Genomic DNA, 20,818 nt, shown 5'->3' with positions numbered 1-20,818 from the left:
TCCCTAATGACCCATTGCTTCCAACTGAATTATCTACCCCTCCTTGAATCTACGCCTGAAGCCAGGTTGATTGTTGTGTTAGTTAACATTATTGCTCCGTGAGTCCACTGCAGAAATGCAAAATATATGAGACAAACAACTTAAAACAAAGACCTCTTCACCAAGCATAGTGGGCCGGGCCTAGAATCCCAGTACCTGGGGATCAGAGGCAGGAGGATTGCCACAAGTTCGAGGTCCACTAAGTCTACATAATGAGTACCAGGCCAACCTGGGTCAGAGAGTAAGACTCACTCACAAAACCCAAACCCAAACAAGAAAGGGCTATTTCTCATGGCTCAGGGCTGCAGAACTTTGAACCTGTGGCCAGTTAGTCAAGTTTCTTTAGGCCTGTAGTGGCACAGGACGTCATGGTGAAAGCCTTCTTCCCCTTGTTGTAATCTCATGTGGCCTTCCTTGGCACAAGGAGAGAGGGAGAGAGAGGAGGAGGTATTTGTAATGACATTAATCACAACACAAGGACTCAGTCTCTCCACTTCATTTAGCCCCAATTAAGCCTCTTCCACACAGGTCCCATCTCCAAATACCAGCACTTTGAGTATTGGGGGCTCCTTTTAATTTTTAGGTTTATTTATTTCATATGTATGAGTGCATGTACATATGAGTACCAAGTGCATGGTTGCTGCTCTCAGAAGTCAGAAGAGGGTATCGGGCCCCTGGAACTGGAGTTATAGATGGTTGTGAGCCATCATGTGTGGGTCCTGAGGCTCAAACCCAGATCCTCTGCAAGAACAAAAGATTTTATACACTAAACTATCCCTAAACCCTTAAACATTTTAAGTGAATTCATGTGTTTATTGCACACACACCGATGCACTCATAGGGGGTCAGAGGACAACTTGCAAGAACCGATTCTCTCCTTGTACCATGTGGGTTCTGGGGGTTGAACTCAGGTTGTCAGTCTCGGTGGCAAATATCCTTACCCACTGAGCCACTTCACTGGTTCTGAAAACTAGGGATTCAGTACATGAATATTTTGATTGTTTTTGTTTTGGTGCCACAGACTCACTCTGCAGTACAGAACAATATGGAATGTACTGTGTAGCCCAGGCTGGCCTTGAACTCTCAATTCTCCTGCCTCAGCTTCCTGAGTGCTGACATTACAGGTGTGTAGCACTTGCTCAACATATGAATTGGGATAGGCTGATAGGCCGCAGCCAGTCAGAACTCTGTTACCTACAAATGGGGACTACAAATGGCAGAAATGGAAGACGATGAGGCCCACTCATCCTATAGCTTGTATTATATATGTAATATAGTATATGTAATATACTAGATTGATAATGGGGAATAAGCAATTTCCCAAAGGAAAATTAAGTGATTCCTTTACTAAAAAGAGGGTGAACTGATGTAATAATAAATGCCTGAGATGAAGATGATTCCTAAGGATCCTCATGTCCTCCTATGATCCACACCTCTTCCAGAGTATAGGCCATTTTGTCTATGAAATCAGTAGAGTATGGCAGAATTTGGCAATTAGATATGTGTGTATGCATGCTTGTATGTATGTATTAGTTTTTTTATGAGACAGGGTTTCTCTGTGTAGCCCTGGCTGTCCTGGAATTCACTCTGCAGACCAGGCTGGCCTTCAAATCAGTGATCTGCCTGCCGCTGCTTCCCAAATGCTGGGAATAAAGGCATACGCCATCACGCCTGGCTGGCAATTTAGATATTAAAAGGCAATGACTCGAGCTGGAGAGATGGCTCAGTGTCTGCCCTTCCAAAGGAGCCAGGTTCAATTCCCAGACCCCACATGGCAGCTCACAATGTCTGCAACTCCATTGTCCGGTGGCCTGACACACCAATGCACATAAAATTAAATAAATAATCTTTTTTTATAAAAGGGCATTGACTCCCTCCCCTCTCACACACACCCTACTTAGGGAGAAGCCAGCTGCCTAAGGCAACTTATAGACAGACTAGTTTAAGGCTCCAGCCAACAGCCAGCAAGAGGGGGAGTGAGTGGACTGCGAAGGCGGGTTCTCTAGCCCAGCTGAGCTCTGAGAAAACTGACTGCTGCCTTTGCTGATGGCACAAGCACACCATTGGAAGCGCCTGAGCTACCCAGCTACGGTGCTCACAGACTCCTAACCCACAGAGACCATTTGAAGTGTCTTTACTGAATGATTACGTTTGTCACATGGCAACAGGAAATCAACACATAATGAGGCATAACAATAGCCATGCTTTAAGCCAGCCTTGGTGTGCTGGTTAAGTGTGGAGCTCCGGCTTGCCTGGCTTGAGCAGTGCCATGAGCACCAGTAAAGCATTACCTCTGGGCGTGTCTGTGGGAGTGTTTGCAGAGATTAGTATGTGGATCAGCTCGGCATGAGCAGGCACCACCTGACTGCTGGAACCAGACTGAACAGGAAAGGAGCAGGGAAATCGCAGGCGCTGCCATCTGGCTCAGGCTGTAATGTCCTCCTCTGTGGCCTTTACACTGCATTCTCCAGCTCCTCAGCCTTTGTCTTTAGGCTGGGGGTGCACTGTTGGCCTTCCTGGTTCTATAAGCCTCGGGCTTCTTGGAGTAAGCCATGCTCTTGACTCCTCTGGCTTTCTAGCTTGTGGACGGCTTATTGTGGAACTCTTCAGGCCCTATGATCATGAGGCCTAGTTCCCTAAAAAATGATCCTCAATTCTAAATTAAAAAAACAAAACAAAACAAAACAAAACATCGTGTTGTTGTTTTGGCTTTTTATTTGTTCTTTTTTTGTCTTTAATAAACTCAATAATACACACGCGGTGGCTGGGGAAATGGTGAAGGGAAGGAATGGCTTGCAGAAATGTTGGTGAGGCCAGTCATAACAATTATAATCAATTGAACGGAGTAAATAGAGAAGAGGTAAGAATCAGATATCACTTCCAGTTTGATCATGCTAGGTCAACAGGACCAAGCTGAGCTGAAGCCCTTAGGACAATCAGGAGTCCTCTTGTCAGTTGTACCCCCTGACACATACACCAGGAGGTCAGATGACGGGTCACTGGGGACCTTTGCCATTGCTATACTAGGTGTCCACGTCTTTATGGGGTTCCCGGTAAGGCAGGCCTGGTCTTCTTGAGATGCTTTTGATACACGCGTGCACCTCTACAGTCCCAATTCTCCCCAACAAATTTATAAGCCGGCACCATCTCCACTCCTAAGACCACACGGGTGGTGCCCTCAGGTGCACTGTCACCGCCTGTCTAAAGTTTATTTTCTTTTCTTTTTGCTGTGATAAAAATGCTTTGACAAAACAGCTTAAGGGAGAAAGGTTTTATTCTGACATTTCAAGGGTACAGTCCATTTACAGCAGGGACGTCAAGGCAAGAGGAGCTTGAAGAAACTGATCACATCACGTCCATAATCAGTAAACAGAGAGCGATGAATGGCCGCATGCTGCCTGCGGCTCCGCTCTCCTCTCATACAGTTCAGGATCCCAGCCAGGGAACGGTGACACCCATCATGGGCACCGTTATGCCGTAGAGTGATGATTCGAGGGGGTACCGCGGTGGGCCCTTGCCAAGGTGTGCCCACCGAGAAATTACGCCATGTAACAGATCTGGTATAAGGAAATTTATTGGGGGAAGAGAGAGGAGGGCCTGGAGAAGGGGTAGAGGCAAGCGAGCCAGTAGGGCAGGAGGGCAGAGAGGGGCGGGGGATGAGAAGGGAAAGAAAGGGGACACCTAGAAGAGAGCGAGAGGGAGCTGGAACAGAGAGAAAGCTGGGGTGGGGGCGGGGTCCTTTTATCTGGAGGCAGGTGATTAGCACCTGGCAGCAGCTGTGATGAAGTAAGATGTTGCTAGGACCCTGAGGGCAGGCCAGAAGAGTGGCCTGTATGCTAACTTGCAGGTTTTCCCCGGCCTCAATTAAGATTATCAAGATAATCATCCACAGACAGGTCCAGATTGACTGATTCTAGACCCTGCTAAGTTAGCACGCTCTACTATACTATATATACTATACATTTTATCTGCCAGCCTCAAAATGGAGTCAAAATTTTACAAAATAGTCTGTCAAAACACTGCTTTACACAAGTAAAACTTACGGCAGGGCAGACTGATCTCAACGGCTGGCATCACAAGTGTCGAATAAACAAAAAATCTCAGGCTCAATGGTCCTAGAGCCATATAGGGCCTAGTGTACAAGATCCGTATAGGGCCTAGTGTACAACCTGCAACCACCGATTAACTTTCCAGAGGAGCAGTGCGAACCGTCTTATCTACCTCCCAGCACGAAGCTCTGCTTTGGCAGACCCGCTTAGCTGCCTGGGTCATGCCAAGTTTCTTCACTATGCCCGTCACAGGAAGACAGCCTGATAATTGCCTATGTACCTTGTAACACTCAAGGTAATTGGAGGCCTGCTGTAGGCCAGATCCTGTCCAATTGATCTCATCGATTTATCTTATCTGATTCTCAAGAGCGCTAAGACAGCCTTGTTGGATGGGAAAGGAAATATGTTTCAAAAGGTTTACTTCCCAAGTTCACACTGTAAACCATCGTCTGTATTCAAACCCAAATCCAAGTAAACCGAAAGCCCTATAGTACACAACAGAGACACTTGCAGGGTGGAACCCTGTGCCTTGTTTTCATAGTATGGCTTTTGTCCTCAGGACATAACACTATCTTGCAGCAGAGATTACCATGGCAAGTAGTCATGGCAACTGCTTAAGCAGTACAAACACGAGGACAGCTAGTCTAGAATGACGATAGTGGTGCCACGGACAGATTCCTATTAGAAGGAAAGAAGGGAGGGTCACAGGGCACTCATCTGGGATGCCAACCATTACCGCCTCCCCCACCAGCCACAAGCACCCCCGAGCGAGGTTAGCGAATAGAGAAGTCAAGGTTAACTGAAAATGAGACTTGATATGCAGGCTTTTCTTTTTTTTCCCCTCAAAGCTTTTTTTTTTATTTTTTGTGTATGGATGTGTTTGTCTGCAGTGTCCATTATGAATCACGTGCTTCCTTAGTGCCTGGGAGGCCAGGAAAGGATGTCACCCTCCCTGGAGCTGGTTGTCAGCCACCAGGGGGGAGCTGAAAGTCAAACCTGGGGCCTCTGGAAGGGCAGCCAGTGCTCTTACCTCCTGAGCTATCTCTCCAGCCCCGTATCTGTAATTCTTTATATTCATGACTTGGAGTTCTACATGTTAACCTAGAATGTTGAGAAAAGGTATGTTATTTTCCTTCTATTCTTTTTAATTTTTTTTCAAAATTTTCTGAAAGAAGAGGTAAACAGCCCTATCTGGGCCACTGAGCTAAATAAAATTACACAAAAAGTGGGGTGACAATGATTAGAGTCCCCTGTGCTCTGGTCTTATACCAATCCTGACTCTGCCTCCCCAGTCTCTAAACACATGGCTCAAAAGGGCCATTTCAGTATCCTCCCTGGACACATCTTTACCTCCTGCCAAGATTATAAGCCTAAGCAAGCACCTTTTTTTTTTTTGAGATAGAATTTCATGTAGCCCAAGATAGTCTCAGACTCTCTACACAGTCAAGGAAGACTTTGAACTCCTGATCCTTCTGCCTCCACTTCCCAAGTGCTTATAAGAGCGTACAACATCATGCCCAGCTGCAAGCACCTTCCAAGTCAATGCTTCTGAAACTCAGAGAAGCAGGAGGTTCAGCCCCAGTGGGCAGTCTGCTCAACCATGCAGTACCTGGGCCTTCCTTAATCCATGGTAACAGATTCACCAGAGACTGTTCCAAATCCCAGCCAGAGCAGAACTCTGTGGTCTGAATGGGACCTTTGTCTTCCTAGAAAAGGACTTGAGACATTTTCTGCTGGACAGATTTTATTGTCGGTTTGGTTTGAAACAGAGTCTGTGTAGCCCGGGATAGCCTTGAACTTGTGATCCTGTCTCTGGTATTGCAGGTATGCAACAAAATGGCTAGATTTTAACAGGCATTGATTGGGCCTGTATGGGGAAGCTCCCTTTGCTCTCTTTGGTCCTGGAAGAAGCCCAAAGACCTTTAGCCAGTCCTGGGAGGCTTCTGGTAATCTTTAACTGGACATTCCTCAGCTGCTTCTTTAAAAATGTCTCCAGCTTAACAATGATTATCTAAACCAGCACTGTCCAGCAGAAATAATAACCCAAGGCACAGATACAAGATTTCCTAGTGGTTCTATTCTTGAAAGGTAAAATTAAATTGGGTGGAATTCCATTTTAAAATATATTTTAATTAAGTAAATATATCCCAAATAGTATCACTTCAACATATAAACAGTACTGTTAGGATTTAGTGGCATACTGCAGAGATGTTGGCAGCTCCTGGCCAAGTTATGCTGCAAAGATCACACCACGAAACAGATTTCTGCCTTCTGGCTTCATTTAAAAGTCCAGGTACAAAGTGCTGAGAAAAAAACAAAAACAAAAACAAAAACAAAAACGAAAAGTCTCCTGCATGAGATCTGTTGCATAGTGTGATCTTTGCAGCATATCTTGTTCTGGACCTGCCGTGTTACTCCGCCCTCTGCCCCTACATCCTAACAAGTATGAAATCATCATTTTATCACTGTTTCACAGTTTTGCCAATTCAGTCTTCACAACCCAGTATACCTTATACTTTCTCCTTTAAAACATGTCTCCCCAGGGCTGGGGATTTTGCTCCATTGGCCGATTGCTTGTTTAGCATGCATGAAACCATGTGTTCAACTCCCAGCACCTCATATACCAGCTGTGGTAATACAGACCTATAATCCTAGCGCTTGGGAGTCAGTGTCAGGAGGACCAAAAGTTCAAGGTCATCCTTGGCTAGGTGAGTTCTAGACCAGCCTGGACTACAATGACATCAATTTACAAAACAGGAAAGAAAGAAAGAAAGAAAGAAAGAAAGAAAGAAAGAAAGAAAGAAAGAAAACACCTCTGCCCAGAGACAAATTTTTAGTTGTTCGGTTTTGCTGTTGCCGTTTGCCTCATATTTGTTTTTTTATTTATGTGTATGCTCAGGTTCATTCAGGTGCCCACAGTAGCCAAGAGTGGATGTCAGATCCCCAGGCACTGGAGTTAGAGGCAACTGTGAAGAGTCTGACCTGGTTGTTGTTTTGAGACAGGGTTTCTCTGTGTTCTGGCTATCCCCGAACTCACTCTGTAGACCAGGCTGACATTGAACTCACAGAGATCTGCCTGCCTCACCCTCCTGAGTGCTGGGATTAAAAGCATGCACCACCACTGCCTGGCATCCTTTGCCTTAGTTTTTGTTTGCTTGATTTATTTTTATCTCCCCTCTCCTTTATAAGAACATCTCCTATCCTGTAGCAAGCTTAAAACAAAGTTTTGACATGCGTCAAGGCTAAGTCACTGCTCTAACCATCCATGTCACATTTATGCCCTCAATGATAGCCAGTTCTTCCCAGCTATCTGTGCGGGACACCTGCCGGATGGATGGATTCCCTCACATTCAGTGATGGTCAGACAGCAGCTGAGCATACTGCTTCCGCTGGATTACTGACCTCCCCAAAGCCCTCTCACACCCCATCTCCCCTCTCTCCCTGTTCCTAACACAGAGTCTGTAGGAACGAACCTTCCATGTGGGAAAGGCTCAGGGAATGGTGACTGCTGTTGGTGGGTGGCTAGGCTGCAGATGCAGGCCCTACCACTTGCTAGCAGTGTGATTTGAACAGTGACTTCAGAATCTTCATATTAAACATGAGGGCAGCAGCATGGAATGTCACAGAGTTGAGACAGGCCCCATTTAGGTACATGAAGTCTACTGGTGACCAGTCCCTTTTTTGTGGAATCCCCAAATTTAAATTTTTCTCCAAAAAAAGGGGGGGCTAGGCATGGTGGTGTACGTATTTTATTCCAACAGAGGTAGGTGGGTGTCTGTGAGTTCCAGGTCAGTCTGGTGTACAGAGGAGTTCCAGGACAGCCACCCAAAACACCCACAAACAACAACAGCAAACTGTTTTTAAAAAATGTCGAGTGGAGTAGTCCTGTGGTTTGTATGCAGATTGCCCTCTTTGAAACACATGTTGAAATTGTGTTTCAACATGAAACTGAGATATTGAGAAATGAGACCTGAACTCTTAAGGTGCTACCAAGCCTGATAACCTGAATTCAATCTCTGAGACTCACATGATAGAATGAGAAAACCAACTTCTACAAGTTGTCCTCTGACCTCGTATTTGAGCCCATACACATAATAAATGGTAATTTTTTTTTAAGAGGTGAGAGCTGGGAGCACACAGAGACAGGCAGGTCTGTGTGAGTTTGAGGCCACCCTGCTCTACATAAAGAGGTTCATTTCAGGCCAGCCAGGGTAAGATCTTGTCTAAAAAAAAAAAAAAAAAGTGTGGCCAGAAGGGATGTTGACATTCTCTAAAATGGATTCATTCGCTGGGCATGGAGGCACGTGCATTTAATACCAGAACTCAGCAGGCAGAGGCAGGTGGATTTCTGAGTTTGAGGCCGGCCTGTCTGCGGGTTCCAGAACAGTGAGGGCTGGCTACACAGAGAAACCTTGTCTCAAAAACAAACAAACAAACAAACAAACAAACACAACAAGAATGGATCCATCTGCTCAAGCAGTGAATCGATTAGTGGGTTATCTCAAAGGCAGGTAGTCCTAAACGCACTTTGGCTAGGCTTCTGGATCACTGCCTATCTCTTGCACCTCAGGCCCTTGCAACAAGAAAGAATATTATCAGGTGGAGGGGCCTGAACCATGAACCCAAGAAAGCTGCTGTCTTTGTAAGCTGCCCAGCTTTTGTTGTTGCTATTAGCAACAGAAAGGGACAAGAACATGAACTTACAGTGAAGTGAAGTTAGTGTCATTAAGGTGTGGGAAGGAAATACGCACAGTGAAGGGGGGCACCTCATCAAGGAGGAGTGAGGGGGCGGTTTACCGGGATTTGGGGCATTAGAGGATTGAGGCAGGCTGGAACTCCGGGAGCGGAGACAGCTCCTAATGGAGTGTCTGTCATAGGAACACGGACAGTGTCACAGTCACATTTCCCAGGGGCCTCAGTTCAGGAGGCAGGGGCACAGTGTGCTGCTGGCTAGAAGGCAATACTTTAAAGGGAAAGAGGCCTTTGCTGCAGTCCCTTAGGAACACTGTTCTGTTCTGTTCTGTTCGAAAGGTCAAGTCCAGGAGGTCAAGGTGATTGGGCAGATGCAGGCATCTACCACCAAACATGACCTGGATCCAATTCCTGGAACCTATGTGATAGAAGGAGAGAACCTTTGTGGAATATATCCACCAAGGAAGACTGCCTGGGACCTGGGTTTAAGCCAGTAGAAAGTCGGCTAAGCCAGAAGTGGTGGCACACACCTTTAATCCCAGCACTGGAAAGGCAGCGCTCTGAGGTCGACCCCAGGCTCTTCTACAGAGCAAGTTCCAGGACAGCCAGCGCTACCCAGAGAAAGCCTGTCTCAACTTCACCCCACCAAAAAAGATTGGCGTTTAAAACATCATAGCCAGTGACGTCACTCTTGCCTCTGACCTTTCCAGTCTAAAACCGCAGTCAAAGGCTAGAGAGACAGCTCAGCCAGTAAAAGCACTTCCTTCCCTTTGAGAGGAAGACCTCAATCCCAGCACCCATGTTGGAAGTCACAACTCCAGCTCCAGGGGACCCAGACCTCCTCTGACCTCCACTAACACCTGCACCCATCTGGTACACACACCCCTCTCCTTCCCTTCCACACAGAGTAAATAAAAATAAAACTACATCTTTAAAGTGAAAACCATACTCGCAAGCTGGGAGCACCGGTGCATACCTATAATCCCAGCACTCAGAGAGGCAGAGACAGGTGGATCTCTGTAAGTTCAAGGCCAGCCCGGTCTACAAAGTGAGTCCAGGACAGCCAGGGCTACATAGAGAAACCCTGTCCCCGCAAAAGCCAAAGCCAAACCAAAACAAAAAAAACGCACAAAAACAAAACAAACAAACAAAACCATACCCACAATTAGTGGCCACCAGACTGTTCACAGCTTCAGAAGTTTGAGCTGTTTGACGGTACTGTTTGATGCTGTGAACTCTGTCTTCAGCCTCCACAGCAGTAAGGCTCTCAGCAAGGGTTGGTGAACCAGTTCCATATTGGCACAGTGACAACACTCCGCCAAGCAAGGCCTTGAGCAAGTCACCAGCACTAGGACCCTCTCCTGAGGTTACAGAGGATTGAACCATCGGCTAGGGAGGACGGCCAATCTTCTGTGGTTCCCATATCAAATCACAAAATGAGACCGCTTGATTCACAATCCTAACAAAGCTTGAGGTATGGTAGGTCAGGTGCCTGAAGTGATGAGCCTAGGTTTTGTTGTTGTTGTTTGTTTGTTTGTTGTTTTGTTTTATTCTGTTGGTTTTTCAAGACAGGGTTCTGGGTAGCCTTGGATGTCCTGAAACTCATTCTGTAGGCTAGGCTGGCCTTAAACTCACAGAGATCCGCCTGCCTCTTACTCCTGAGTGCTGGGGTTAAAGGTGTGTGCCACCCCCACCTGGCCCCTATGGCTCTCTCTCTCTCTCTCTCTCTCTCTCCAGACAGAATTTCCTTGTGTAGCCCTGGCTGTCCTGTCCTGGACCTGCTCTGTAGACCAGGCTGGCCAGGCACTCACAGCGATCCACCTGCCTCTTCCTCCCTGAGCGCTGGGATGAAAAGAGTGCGCCACCATGCCCAGCTCCCTATTGCTTTCTTTAGCTAACAAGCTTTACTGTCAGGATTTCACTCCTGGACTTTGCATTGTTTTCCATGTCCAAGCTTTGAGCTGCCTTGGGAAAGAGCCAAGCTAGGTATGGTGTCGTCAGACTTGCTGCACTCCAGGCTCCGCTGTGGGCGGTCTGCTTCCCGGAGGCAATGAGGACACCTGCAGCCCCACCCCCTTTTACACCCTAAACCGCCTGGCAAGACTTTTTTTTTTTTTTTTTTGGTAAGACAGGTTTTGCCAGCTCAAGGACTTTCTGACTAGAGTGGCCAGGTTAATTTTTTATTTTTTATTTTTTTATGCTTTCAAATGCAGTACGAGGATCCTGAGAGTCACACAACAAACGCCTATCTTTTATGAGCAGTTAGTTTGTTTGCGTTTTCTAGTCTATATGCACTTCTTAGAGGAAAAAAGTGGACTCAGACAGATAAGCAAGATATAGCCAAACTACCATAGGCTATGGTCAATGTCGCCCCTAACATTTTGGTGTTTTCTCGGGCCCTCTTCTATGCTAATATTCTCTTATCAAAGCCAAAATTAGAATCACCTGATGACAATATTGTGCCACCCAACTCAGCCATGTACATTTTGTCGGGATGCCTCAAATGGCCCAGAATGTTTATGAATACAGTTGGTTAGCATTACTGAAGCCTTGCTTACTTTTTGTCAGTAGCGTTTAAACGCCGGAATCACAACCTCGAAGTTTAGCGTGGTGGTTCACGCCTGTAATCCTGGCACTCAAGAGGCTGAGGCCGAATCAAGGCTATTCTGGAGAGTATAACCCGGTCACTATTAGGTTTCAAAAAAATCCTGGGACGAGTCTCGCACAAAACCTGTGGCTCCTCCCGGCAGTCCTCACCCCGCCCCCTATTCTAAACTTCTCCCTCCCAGGGGCGGGGCTTCTGCTTCTCTTCCCCAGCCTGAACCCTGAATAGCTCAGCCGTTTTGGCTACACTGCTCTCTTAGCCCGGCCACCTCTCTTGTTGGTGGCTCCTCTCTTGCTCTCCCTCCACCTCCCTCTCCCTTCTCATGGTCGGGTTTAGTCTGCCGGCCTTGTTCAGCTTGCTTTCTCCCTTATAGCTACAATACAAATCTTCTCCATGCTTTAATCATGTCCTCCTCCTTTTATTTAATTCAGTAACAAAGCCACACACATCCAAAAGGCATTGTTCTCTCTAAAAGAACTCTGTAGAATCAGGAAGGTGGAAGTTTCCTCTCCCGCCTGTGGTCACACAGAAGGGCTCCAGAGGCTGGGCTACAGATTTGATTTACACTGCTACAGTGCAGGTTTTTGCTTTAATCTGGTCATTCCTAAACCCTGGTTCTTTCCTTCTGGAATAAGAAAGTATGTAACTTGTTTTTGATGTTCATAGGAGCTTAGAGTTGGGAGACACTGGACTTCTAAAGTGTTGGAATGTTCATTTTTGAGACAAGTTCTTACTGTGTATCTTGAGCTTTCCTAGAACTAAGTAGACTAAGCTGGCCTCAGACTCGAGATTCGCCTGCCTCTGCCTTCAGAGTACCTAGGATTGGTGCTGGAGAGATTGCTCAGTGGTTAAGAATACTACCTGCTCTTCCGGAAGTCCTGAGTTCAATACCCAGCAACCACATGGTGGCTCACCCTCTATAGTGAGATCTGGTGCCTGATTCTGTCGTGCAGATATACACGCAGATAGAGCACTCATATACATAAAATAAACAAATCTAAAAAAAAAAAAAGTCCTGGGATTAAAAGCAATGTGCAAGCCCTAAAGTGTTGAAATGTTTAAAGACTGTGGGGCTTTCAAAGTTATATTTTATATTATGATATTCACATGAGCTCTTGAAATAAGGAAAGAAAGGTTATAGCTTATGGTGATACCCTTATGACAGGGGGTGGAGAAATGTCAGTCACAGTCCTCCAGTTGTCAACTTGACCCACCTGAAAAGAGGAAAACTCAAAGGAGAAATTGCCTCTATCAGATTGGCAATCTGGTATGTGAGGCATTTTCTTGATGGCTAATTGACGCAGACCGGCCTGTCCAGCATGCTGTGGATGGTACTATACCTAGCTGGGTGAGGTTAAACTGCGTAAGAAAGATAGCTGGCCAGGAACGCGGGAGCAAGCAGGTGAAAGCATTCCTTCCATGGTTTCCGTTTCAAGATAGTCACATTCACTTTAAGAACACCCGTGAAGCTCTCCAGGCCATCAAAGCTCCGCATATCTGGAAAGCCACCAAGTGTCTGAAAGACATGAATTTAAAGAAGCAACGTGTACCATTCCAGCAGTATGATGGTAGAGTTGTTGGGTGAGCCAGCCTAACCCATACATGACTTCTCCCACCACTGGCATGGCATCACTGAAGAAGAACAAGTTGTTCCAAAGAGGAGGATATCCCAGAAGAAGCTGAAGAAACAAAAACTTAGGGCAGGGGAATAAACTCAGCATGAAGTAAATGCAGATAAAAGGAAAGGAACACACACACACACACACACACACACACAGACTTTCCCATTGTGGGGCTTTCTCGAATCCCTCTTGTGCTTTAACAAAACATGGAGACTTCTATATAGTTTAAAGCTGTAGGCCTTGTGCTGGTGCGGACTCTCAACTAGCTTCTAACTTAACAGGACTTCCCAGCCTATATCCCAGCCCCGTGGCTAACTCCTGTTCCCATCTGTTCTGTTCTCTTCCTGGTCTCCTGTGATCCTTCCCCCTCAGCTTCCATAATCCCTGCATCTCCACCTGCCCATGTACTTCCTCATGTACTTCCTGCCCCACCTTTTGGCTGCCAGCTCTTTATTATAACCAATCTGCAGCAAAACATCACTTTGGTTGCCCTAAGGCATTGGAGGATGCATGACCTTCCTCTTTTGGGCAGGTGTGGAAGGACAAGCACTTACAAATAGAAAACCCAGTGAGGGGCCATAGAAATGACAATGCCAAAATCCTGCCAGCGTTTAGCACTCTTCCGGTGCAGTAAGCAACAACTGAAAATACAGGAGCACACCTTCATTAATGTGAGTGAAGGTTGCTCCAACATTTTTCTCCCCAGGTTGCCTTTGGTCATGATGTTTATCACAGTAGCAGAAAGCAAACAAGGACACCTGCTAATTTTAAAAATAGGTTATTTCAACGAAAGAAAACGAGCCCACAAAATAATCAGAAGAGAGGAGTTAGCTATTCTGCTTGGGCCCCTGCTCACTTCTTCCAGGACCATCTTGGCCCTTAGGTCCAGCGATGACGGTACTGAAAACTTGGATAGTTGAGGAAGAAGCTGAAAAGCTGGTGTTTTCCTTTTCAGTTTCACTGGGGAGATGTAAATGAGGTCTGTTGGTATAATGTTCTTTTAAAATGTATATGCCTTACCCTTGTTAATTCAAATGCTGATTTCTCCACCCCCAACTCTCTGGTTTCAATCTGGATATTGCATTGTGATACTCACTATAAGCATCCTGTCTCAACTCTTGTGTAAACAGGACACAAATAAAGCAACTAGATACAATGTTGTGCAATGGGAGGAGCCAGAGGACAGGAAAGAGGGGAGGAGCTAGAGGACAGGAAGGGGCGAGAAGGAGGAGGAGCTCGAGGAGGGGAGAGCATGAGGAGAGCAGAGCTGGAGGAGAGATCTTGGAGGATGTGGAGCATGAACCAGAACTAAGATTTCACAAAAAGCAAGTATAATATGGGAAATCTAAATGTTAGGAAACTGAGGGCTTGGAGATTTAGGAGGGAGTAAATATTGCCCAGCATTGTGTTCTAGGTTAACTAAAAACCCAATCTCTGTGTGGTGATTTGGTTATACAGCTGCTGAGGATTAACAGCAGCGTTACAAGAAGATAAAACAATAGTAAATATCAATAACTCCTACAACAGAGGTCCATCCTCAATGACCTTTAAGCTTGATAACCTCCCAGAAAATAGGCAGGAAAACTATGTCTCAAATGGAGGTAGGGGAGCAAAACAGTGAAGACATCCCTGGATCATATGAAAGCTATTAGCCATCATGATCTGTGTCTATGTATTTTGCTTTCTGTATCTGTCACAACATTTAAATGTGATGTAGTAGAAATATTATAGCTAAGTTGACATAATCAAGGATACAACATGGATAAACTCATGTCAGTAAAAGAGGAAAATGGATATTTTAGCCAAACATTTTTTTTTTCTTTCTTGAGGCTGGGTTTCATTAGGTAGCCCTAGCTAGGCTGGACCTCTCTGTGTAGACCAGGCTGGCCTCAAACTCAGAGACCTGCCAGCCTCTGCCTCTCAAGTGCTGGTATTAAAAGTGTCAGCACTATACCCAGCTCTAAAAGCCATATTTTAAAACTAGATTGATTCTCAAAAACTCTAGTTATAATTTGTATTCTATGAAATATTTTATAAGATATTTGAATACTTTTTCCTGCTGTTGAGAGCACAAATTATTGCAGCCATTATAGAAATCTGTTTCAAGATTCCTGAAAAAAATTAAAAATAGAACTATTATATGACCCAGCTATTCCATACCTAAGACTATGTCTAGAGAACTCCATATTCTGTCATAGAGATATTTGCACATTCATGTTATGTTTATTGCTGCTCTTTTTACTATAGCAAGAAAATTGAACCAGTCTAAATGTCAGCCAACAGGTGAATGGATAATAAAAAATGCTACCTAAACAAAATGGGAATATTATTCAGCTGTAAAGAAAAAAAAATAAGAAAGAAAGAAAGAAAGAAAGAAAGAAAGAAAGAAAGAGAAAGAGAAAGAGAAAAAAAAATTAGCCAGGTGGTGGTGGTGCATGCTTTCAATCCCAGCACTTGGGAGGTAGAGACAGGAGAATCTCTGTGAGTTTGAGGCCAGCCTGGTCTACAGAGTGAGTCCAGGACTCAGAGTGCCAAGTTTACACACTGAGGGAAACCCTGTCTCAAACAACAACAACAACAATAAGAAAAAAGAGAAAAACGAAATCTTAGAAGGGAGAGATGGCCCCAAGATTAAGAGTATCTACTGTTCTTCCAGAGGACCTGAGTTCAGTTCCCAGCACCCACATCAGGCAGCTCACAACTGCCTCTAAGTCCAGCTGCAGGAGAGAAAATATTCTCTTCTGGCCTCCTCAGGCACTACGCTCACATGCATAAACCCACACGGAGGTACACATGAAGACACATAATTAAAAAGAAAAGTAGAAAATAAAGAAAAATAAAATCTGGAAAAAAAAACCACTAAAGGACTTGGAATGTATTAGAGTAAGTGAAATCACCTAGACTTTCAGAAAGGAAAGAAAGAAAGGTAAAGAATGCCAGCAGACAGAGTACACACGAGCTGAGAAAGACCTTGTTTGCCTGGTTTCCACTCTGTCATTGTTTTTGCTTGTTTGTTTGTTTGTTTTTGTGTGTGTGGTGAATAAATCTGAAAAACAAAACAAAACAAAAAACCTGGGATGTGGTAACACACACCTTTGATCCCAGCACTCGGGAGGCAGAGAGAGGCAGGCTTGAAAAAGAAAACAAGTCTTTGTGAAAATGTAACTGCTACTGAAAGTGTAAAATCCCACCCAGTGCTCTCTGGCTTCAGAAGGGCATCCCACACTGTAGAGAAGCTCACTGAGATGTACTCAGGTTGAGACTTGGCAAGGGTTTGTTGGAGTGGCTACCTTAATCTAGCTGTGTGATATTTTTAAATGTGTGAGTTCATTACAATAAAGTGATTTTTTTTGAAACTTCTTGGACCAGAAGTTCAGGCTCATCCTCAGCAAGTTCAAGGCCAACCTGGGATACATAAGATCCTGCGTCAAAAACAAAACCTTCTCTTTTAATTTTACCTTTTCATAGCTATAACCTCCTGTAGAGTGGCTAGTTCTAATTCTAGGAAAGATAAACTTTTAGTATCTGAATTGCTAGAACCTATTAGTATCTGAATTGCTAAAACCTATACATATTAATTTGATCTGTTATATTATCTTGCTATTATACCAGATTCCAGTTTAAGAAAGTAAATTAAAAGTCGCATTATAGAAATAGAGAATAACACATTATTACTTTAAATTTCTTTCTTTTCTTTTTGGTTTTTCTTTTTGTTTTTTTTCAAGGCAGCATTTCTCTATGTAGCCCTGGCTGTCCCGGAACTCCCTCTGTAGACCAGGCTGAACTCAGAGATCTGCCTGTATCTGCCTCCTGAGTACTGAGATCAAAGACATAAAACACTGATACCTGACAGGCTTCATAGTTTTTATGGGCATAATCAGTCAAATGCCAAATTGTAAAATTTATAATCAGAAATAAAAAAATCTTCAACAGATTTGAATCACTCTGTGAATATTGCCTATTTATTTTTTAGTGGCAAATATATAGTTTGATTACTTTCTTTAAAATTCATTATATTCATTTATTTGTACATGCCTTGGACGGGAGGGCACAGGAGGAGGTAAAAGCACAATCTGGGGGAATCAGTGCCCTCTCTCCACTATGTATGTCATGGGGTAGAGTCAGGTTGTTGGGCTTGGCTTCCCCTCTCTGGCATCTTTCAGGCCCAAGTTCAATTAATTATTATTATTATTATTATTATTATTATTATTATTATGTTTTACCTTGGTAAAGGTACTGTAGTCCACCTTAAGTATTCCCTGTCAGAATTTATTGAAGAAGAACAACAAATTCACAAGGTAGGGCACATGAATGGCAGCATTAGCCAGATACTTGACAGCCTTGACTTCCCTTGACAGCCATGGCTGAGCTGGACAGATTCCTCCATTCCCAGATAATCACCAATTCCTAAGAAGCCAAGGCTGAGAAACTGAGAATGTGGAAAGATACAAACATGTCCATATATTAGGGTAGATAACCCTTGACACAAGCCAGGGTTATCTGGGCAGAGGGAACATCAATTAAGACTATGCCTCTATAACCCTGGCCTGTAGGGAAGTCCATGGGACATTGCTTCAGTCAGTGATTGATGTGGAAGATGCTACCCCGAGGCCGGTGTAGACTGAGCAAGCTTTGGGGAACAAGCCAGTACGCAGCACCACTCCGTGCGCTCTGCTTCAGTTCCCGACTCCAGGTTCCTGACTTGAGCTCCTGCCTCAACTTCAAGGGATTTCAAAGGAGCCCGAGAGGCCAAGGCTGAGAACCAACGAGGATGCTAGCATCTGTGTGGATCAGAAGGTAACAATGCAGAGTCAGAGCTGAGTGACACACAGTCAGGAGCAGGATCCCGGGTGTAGGTGACCAAACGGCCAGGCAGAGCTGTAGCAGGTCTAGTCAGGTGAGCAGTGAAAATGTTATTTACTTAGTAACTGTTTTACCTAAATTATTTTATCTTCTTTTAAATCTAAAGGTTGACAGATAAGCTGTTGACTCAAATACACTGTAAAAGGCAAACTATATTATAGTGTCATAAAACATGTTAGGATTACCTGTAAAACTGAAAATACCTTTCTACGTCTTTATGTAGGTAGCGGGTATTAAATGACCACTTTCCTCCCTTAGTTCCAAATTTTTTAAGTTGAGTCTCACCTCCGCTTGGTGAAGCTGAAGACCTTAGGTGCCAGGCGGGTAGCTCAGTCAGGAACGCGTTTATCATGCGAGCAGAAGGACCTGGGTTTGCTCTCCAGAACCCACATGAAAAGCTGCCTCCTGTCGTTCCTGGGGAAGTGGAGACAGCAGATTCCTGGAGCTTGCTGGCCATCAGTGTAGCCAGTCCAGCTCCAGACTGAGTAAGTGACTCTGTTCTGAAAACAAACAAATAAAATCAAGATTGATTGAGGAAGACACCTAAAGTCAATCTGTGGTCGACACAGCCACACAGACCAAACAGACAGACAGACAGACAGACAGACACACACACACACACACACCTTAAAGAGTATATTTTCTTTTTTAAAAAGATTTATCTATTTATTATTTATGCAGCATTCTGCCTACAGAAGAGGGCACCAGATATGCCTATAGGTGGTCATGAGCCACCGTGTGGTTGCTGGGAATTGAACTCAGGACCTTTGGAAGAACAGCCAGTGCTCTTAACCTCTGGGCCATCTCTCTAGCCCCAAAAAGCATATTTTCCAGAATCAGTTTTTCATAATACTGCATTATCACTCCAGGAATTCTTACCCTCCACTAGCTGGGTCTGTTCCCCACTATCAATGTGACCTTGCTAAGCTCTTGATGACATTCGGTGAACATCCAGAGGATGGCTGCCTGGACAGATGGTTGAGCAAACTAAAGTGTTTGTGTTTTCCACTCTAGATCAATTATCTCTGTAAAAACAAGTCACGGGTCCTCCCAGATCTCACCTTCTCTTATCAAGTCCTGGTCCCTGTGCACACACACTCTGTAGGATATGGGCCTTTCGTTTGTCATTGGTCTCTTCTCTTCCCTCCCCATTCCCAGTATTTCTTAACCGGTATTTTCTCATCCGAGTAGGATGGGCGGCTCTAACTCCACACTGTGTGAAGAGTGCGCCCCCTGGTGGTAGACTCGAATTGCCTTAGCCTCGTCCCTACAAAAGGCTCTGTGCACAGAGCCGAAGTGGAGAGCCCTTCAAAGATTCAGAAACAAGTGCCGCTGTCCTTCATTCTCAGGCCCTTGGTCCTTGCCCACCACCCCTTTATGTAGCTCAACTTCTTTGTAAACTTCACCAGCATTTTCACTTTGAAGATTTGCTTGTTTTGTGTGTATGTTTGCCTTCGTGCTTTTATGGGCACCGTGTGCAGGACCCTGTGGAGGCCAGAAAAGGGCATCACGTCCCCTGGAACTGGAGTTCCAAGTGATTGTGAGCCTCCCATGAGGGTCCTGGAAACCAAACCCAGGCCCTTGTAAGCACTCCTAATGACTGAGCCATGTCCCCAGCCCCACATTTTTACTTTAATGTGAAGGACATCCGTGATCCTGAGGGATAAACCACCAAAGTGCAGCAGGTAAAAGCGGAGCTCAGCAAGAAAATGAGGAAGCACGCTGGCACGTGTTTGTGATAACGGGGGCGAGCCTCTTGACATAGGCCAGTGACAACAGACAGGAGTATGAGCTCAAGACTAGTCTGAGCAACAGTGAAACCTGTCTCGAAAGAAAAAAAGGTAGACTGGAGAGATGACTCATCAGTTAAGGGCATGCATAGTGTGTTCTTGCAGGAAGCGTCAGTTGGTCCCCAGAACCAACATCAGGCGTCTCACAGCCACCTGTACCTCTGGCTGCCAGGACAGCCATAACCCATAACCACCATAACCATGATCTCCATGGACAGTGGTGCTCACTCACATACCCATACTTAACATAATCAACAATTGCCACACTCCTCTACAGTGAAGCAGAGACGTTAAAGATCAGAGCAAATCGATCAGCAAGATCATTGATTGATGGGCTATATACCTAAGGAAAAAAGAACACATGCTTTTTTTTTTTTTTTTTTAAGATTTATGAGTGGGGCTTGTTTCTCCTTTCCCTGGGTCCTCGCACACATAATTTTTGAGATCTGCAGGTTTGTGTGTGCGGGTCAGAAGACAACTGTGTGTCTGTCACCCTCATTTTTTTGAGTTTTTGTTTTGTTTGAGTTTTGAGACAGCGTCTCTTCCTGGTTTGGAACTCTTTTGGAGCAGGTTGGCTGGCCAGCAAGCACCTAGGATCTGCCCATCCCTGCCCCTCCAAAACTAGGATTGCAAGTGTATACCACCACACCTCGCTTTTTTTTTCTTCAGATGGATTCTTTGAAATTAAACTCCAGTACGAATGGTTGTGAAGCAAGCACTTGATTCCCAAGCCTAAGACATGCAGCTATCGTCATCATCATCATCATCATCATCATCATCATCATCATCATCATCATCTATGGGCGTGATACAGCACACATGTGGGGGTTAGAGGACAAATTTAGAGCCAGATTTTTCCTTAAACCAGGGTTTACCTCAACTTGCTGGGCTTTCCTGGAAAACACCTTTAACTGCTGAACCTTCTCAACTGCTGTAGGAATCACTTTTTTTCTCTTTTCTTTCTTTCCTTTTTTTTTTTTTTTTTTTTTTTTTTAAACAAGGTAGCCTTGGCTGGCCTAGAGCTCACTATGTTGACCAGGCTGGCCTTGAACTCACAGAGATCTACCCTCCCTTCCATGCACTAGGATTAAAGGTGTGCACCACCACAATTGGCCTCGGAATCACTCTTTTTTTTTTTTTTTTTTGAGACAGGGTTTC

General features: G+C 44.9%; 1 long non-coding RNA gene across 2 annotated transcripts; it reads right to left on the bottom strand.

Moving 5' to 3' along the window:
- Positions 1-11,782: 11,782 nt before the first annotated feature.
- LOC132655443 (uncharacterized) lies at positions 11,783-18,847 on the bottom strand. 2 transcript variants are annotated; one of them, XR_009593254.1, is made up of 3 exons: positions 18,750-18,847; positions 18,156-18,370; positions 11,783-12,901 (listed from the first exon to the last, which is right to left on the bottom strand). It is a non-coding gene; the product is annotated as an uncharacterized LOC132655443 (long non-coding RNA). The 2 variants fall into 2 exon arrangements; XR_009593255.1 differs by lacking the exon at positions 11,783-12,901 and adding an exon at positions 17,247-17,788.
- Between the last annotated feature and the right edge of the window lie 1,971 nt (positions 18,848-20,818).

Source organism: Meriones unguiculatus, chromosome 7 (genome assembly GCF_030254825.1).
Source record: "Meriones unguiculatus strain TT.TT164.6M chromosome 7, Bangor_MerUng_6.1, whole genome shotgun sequence".
Lineage (NCBI taxonomy): Eukaryota > Metazoa > Chordata > Mammalia > Rodentia > Muridae > Meriones > Meriones unguiculatus.
This window is presented reverse-complemented; position numbering and strand designations above follow the sequence as displayed.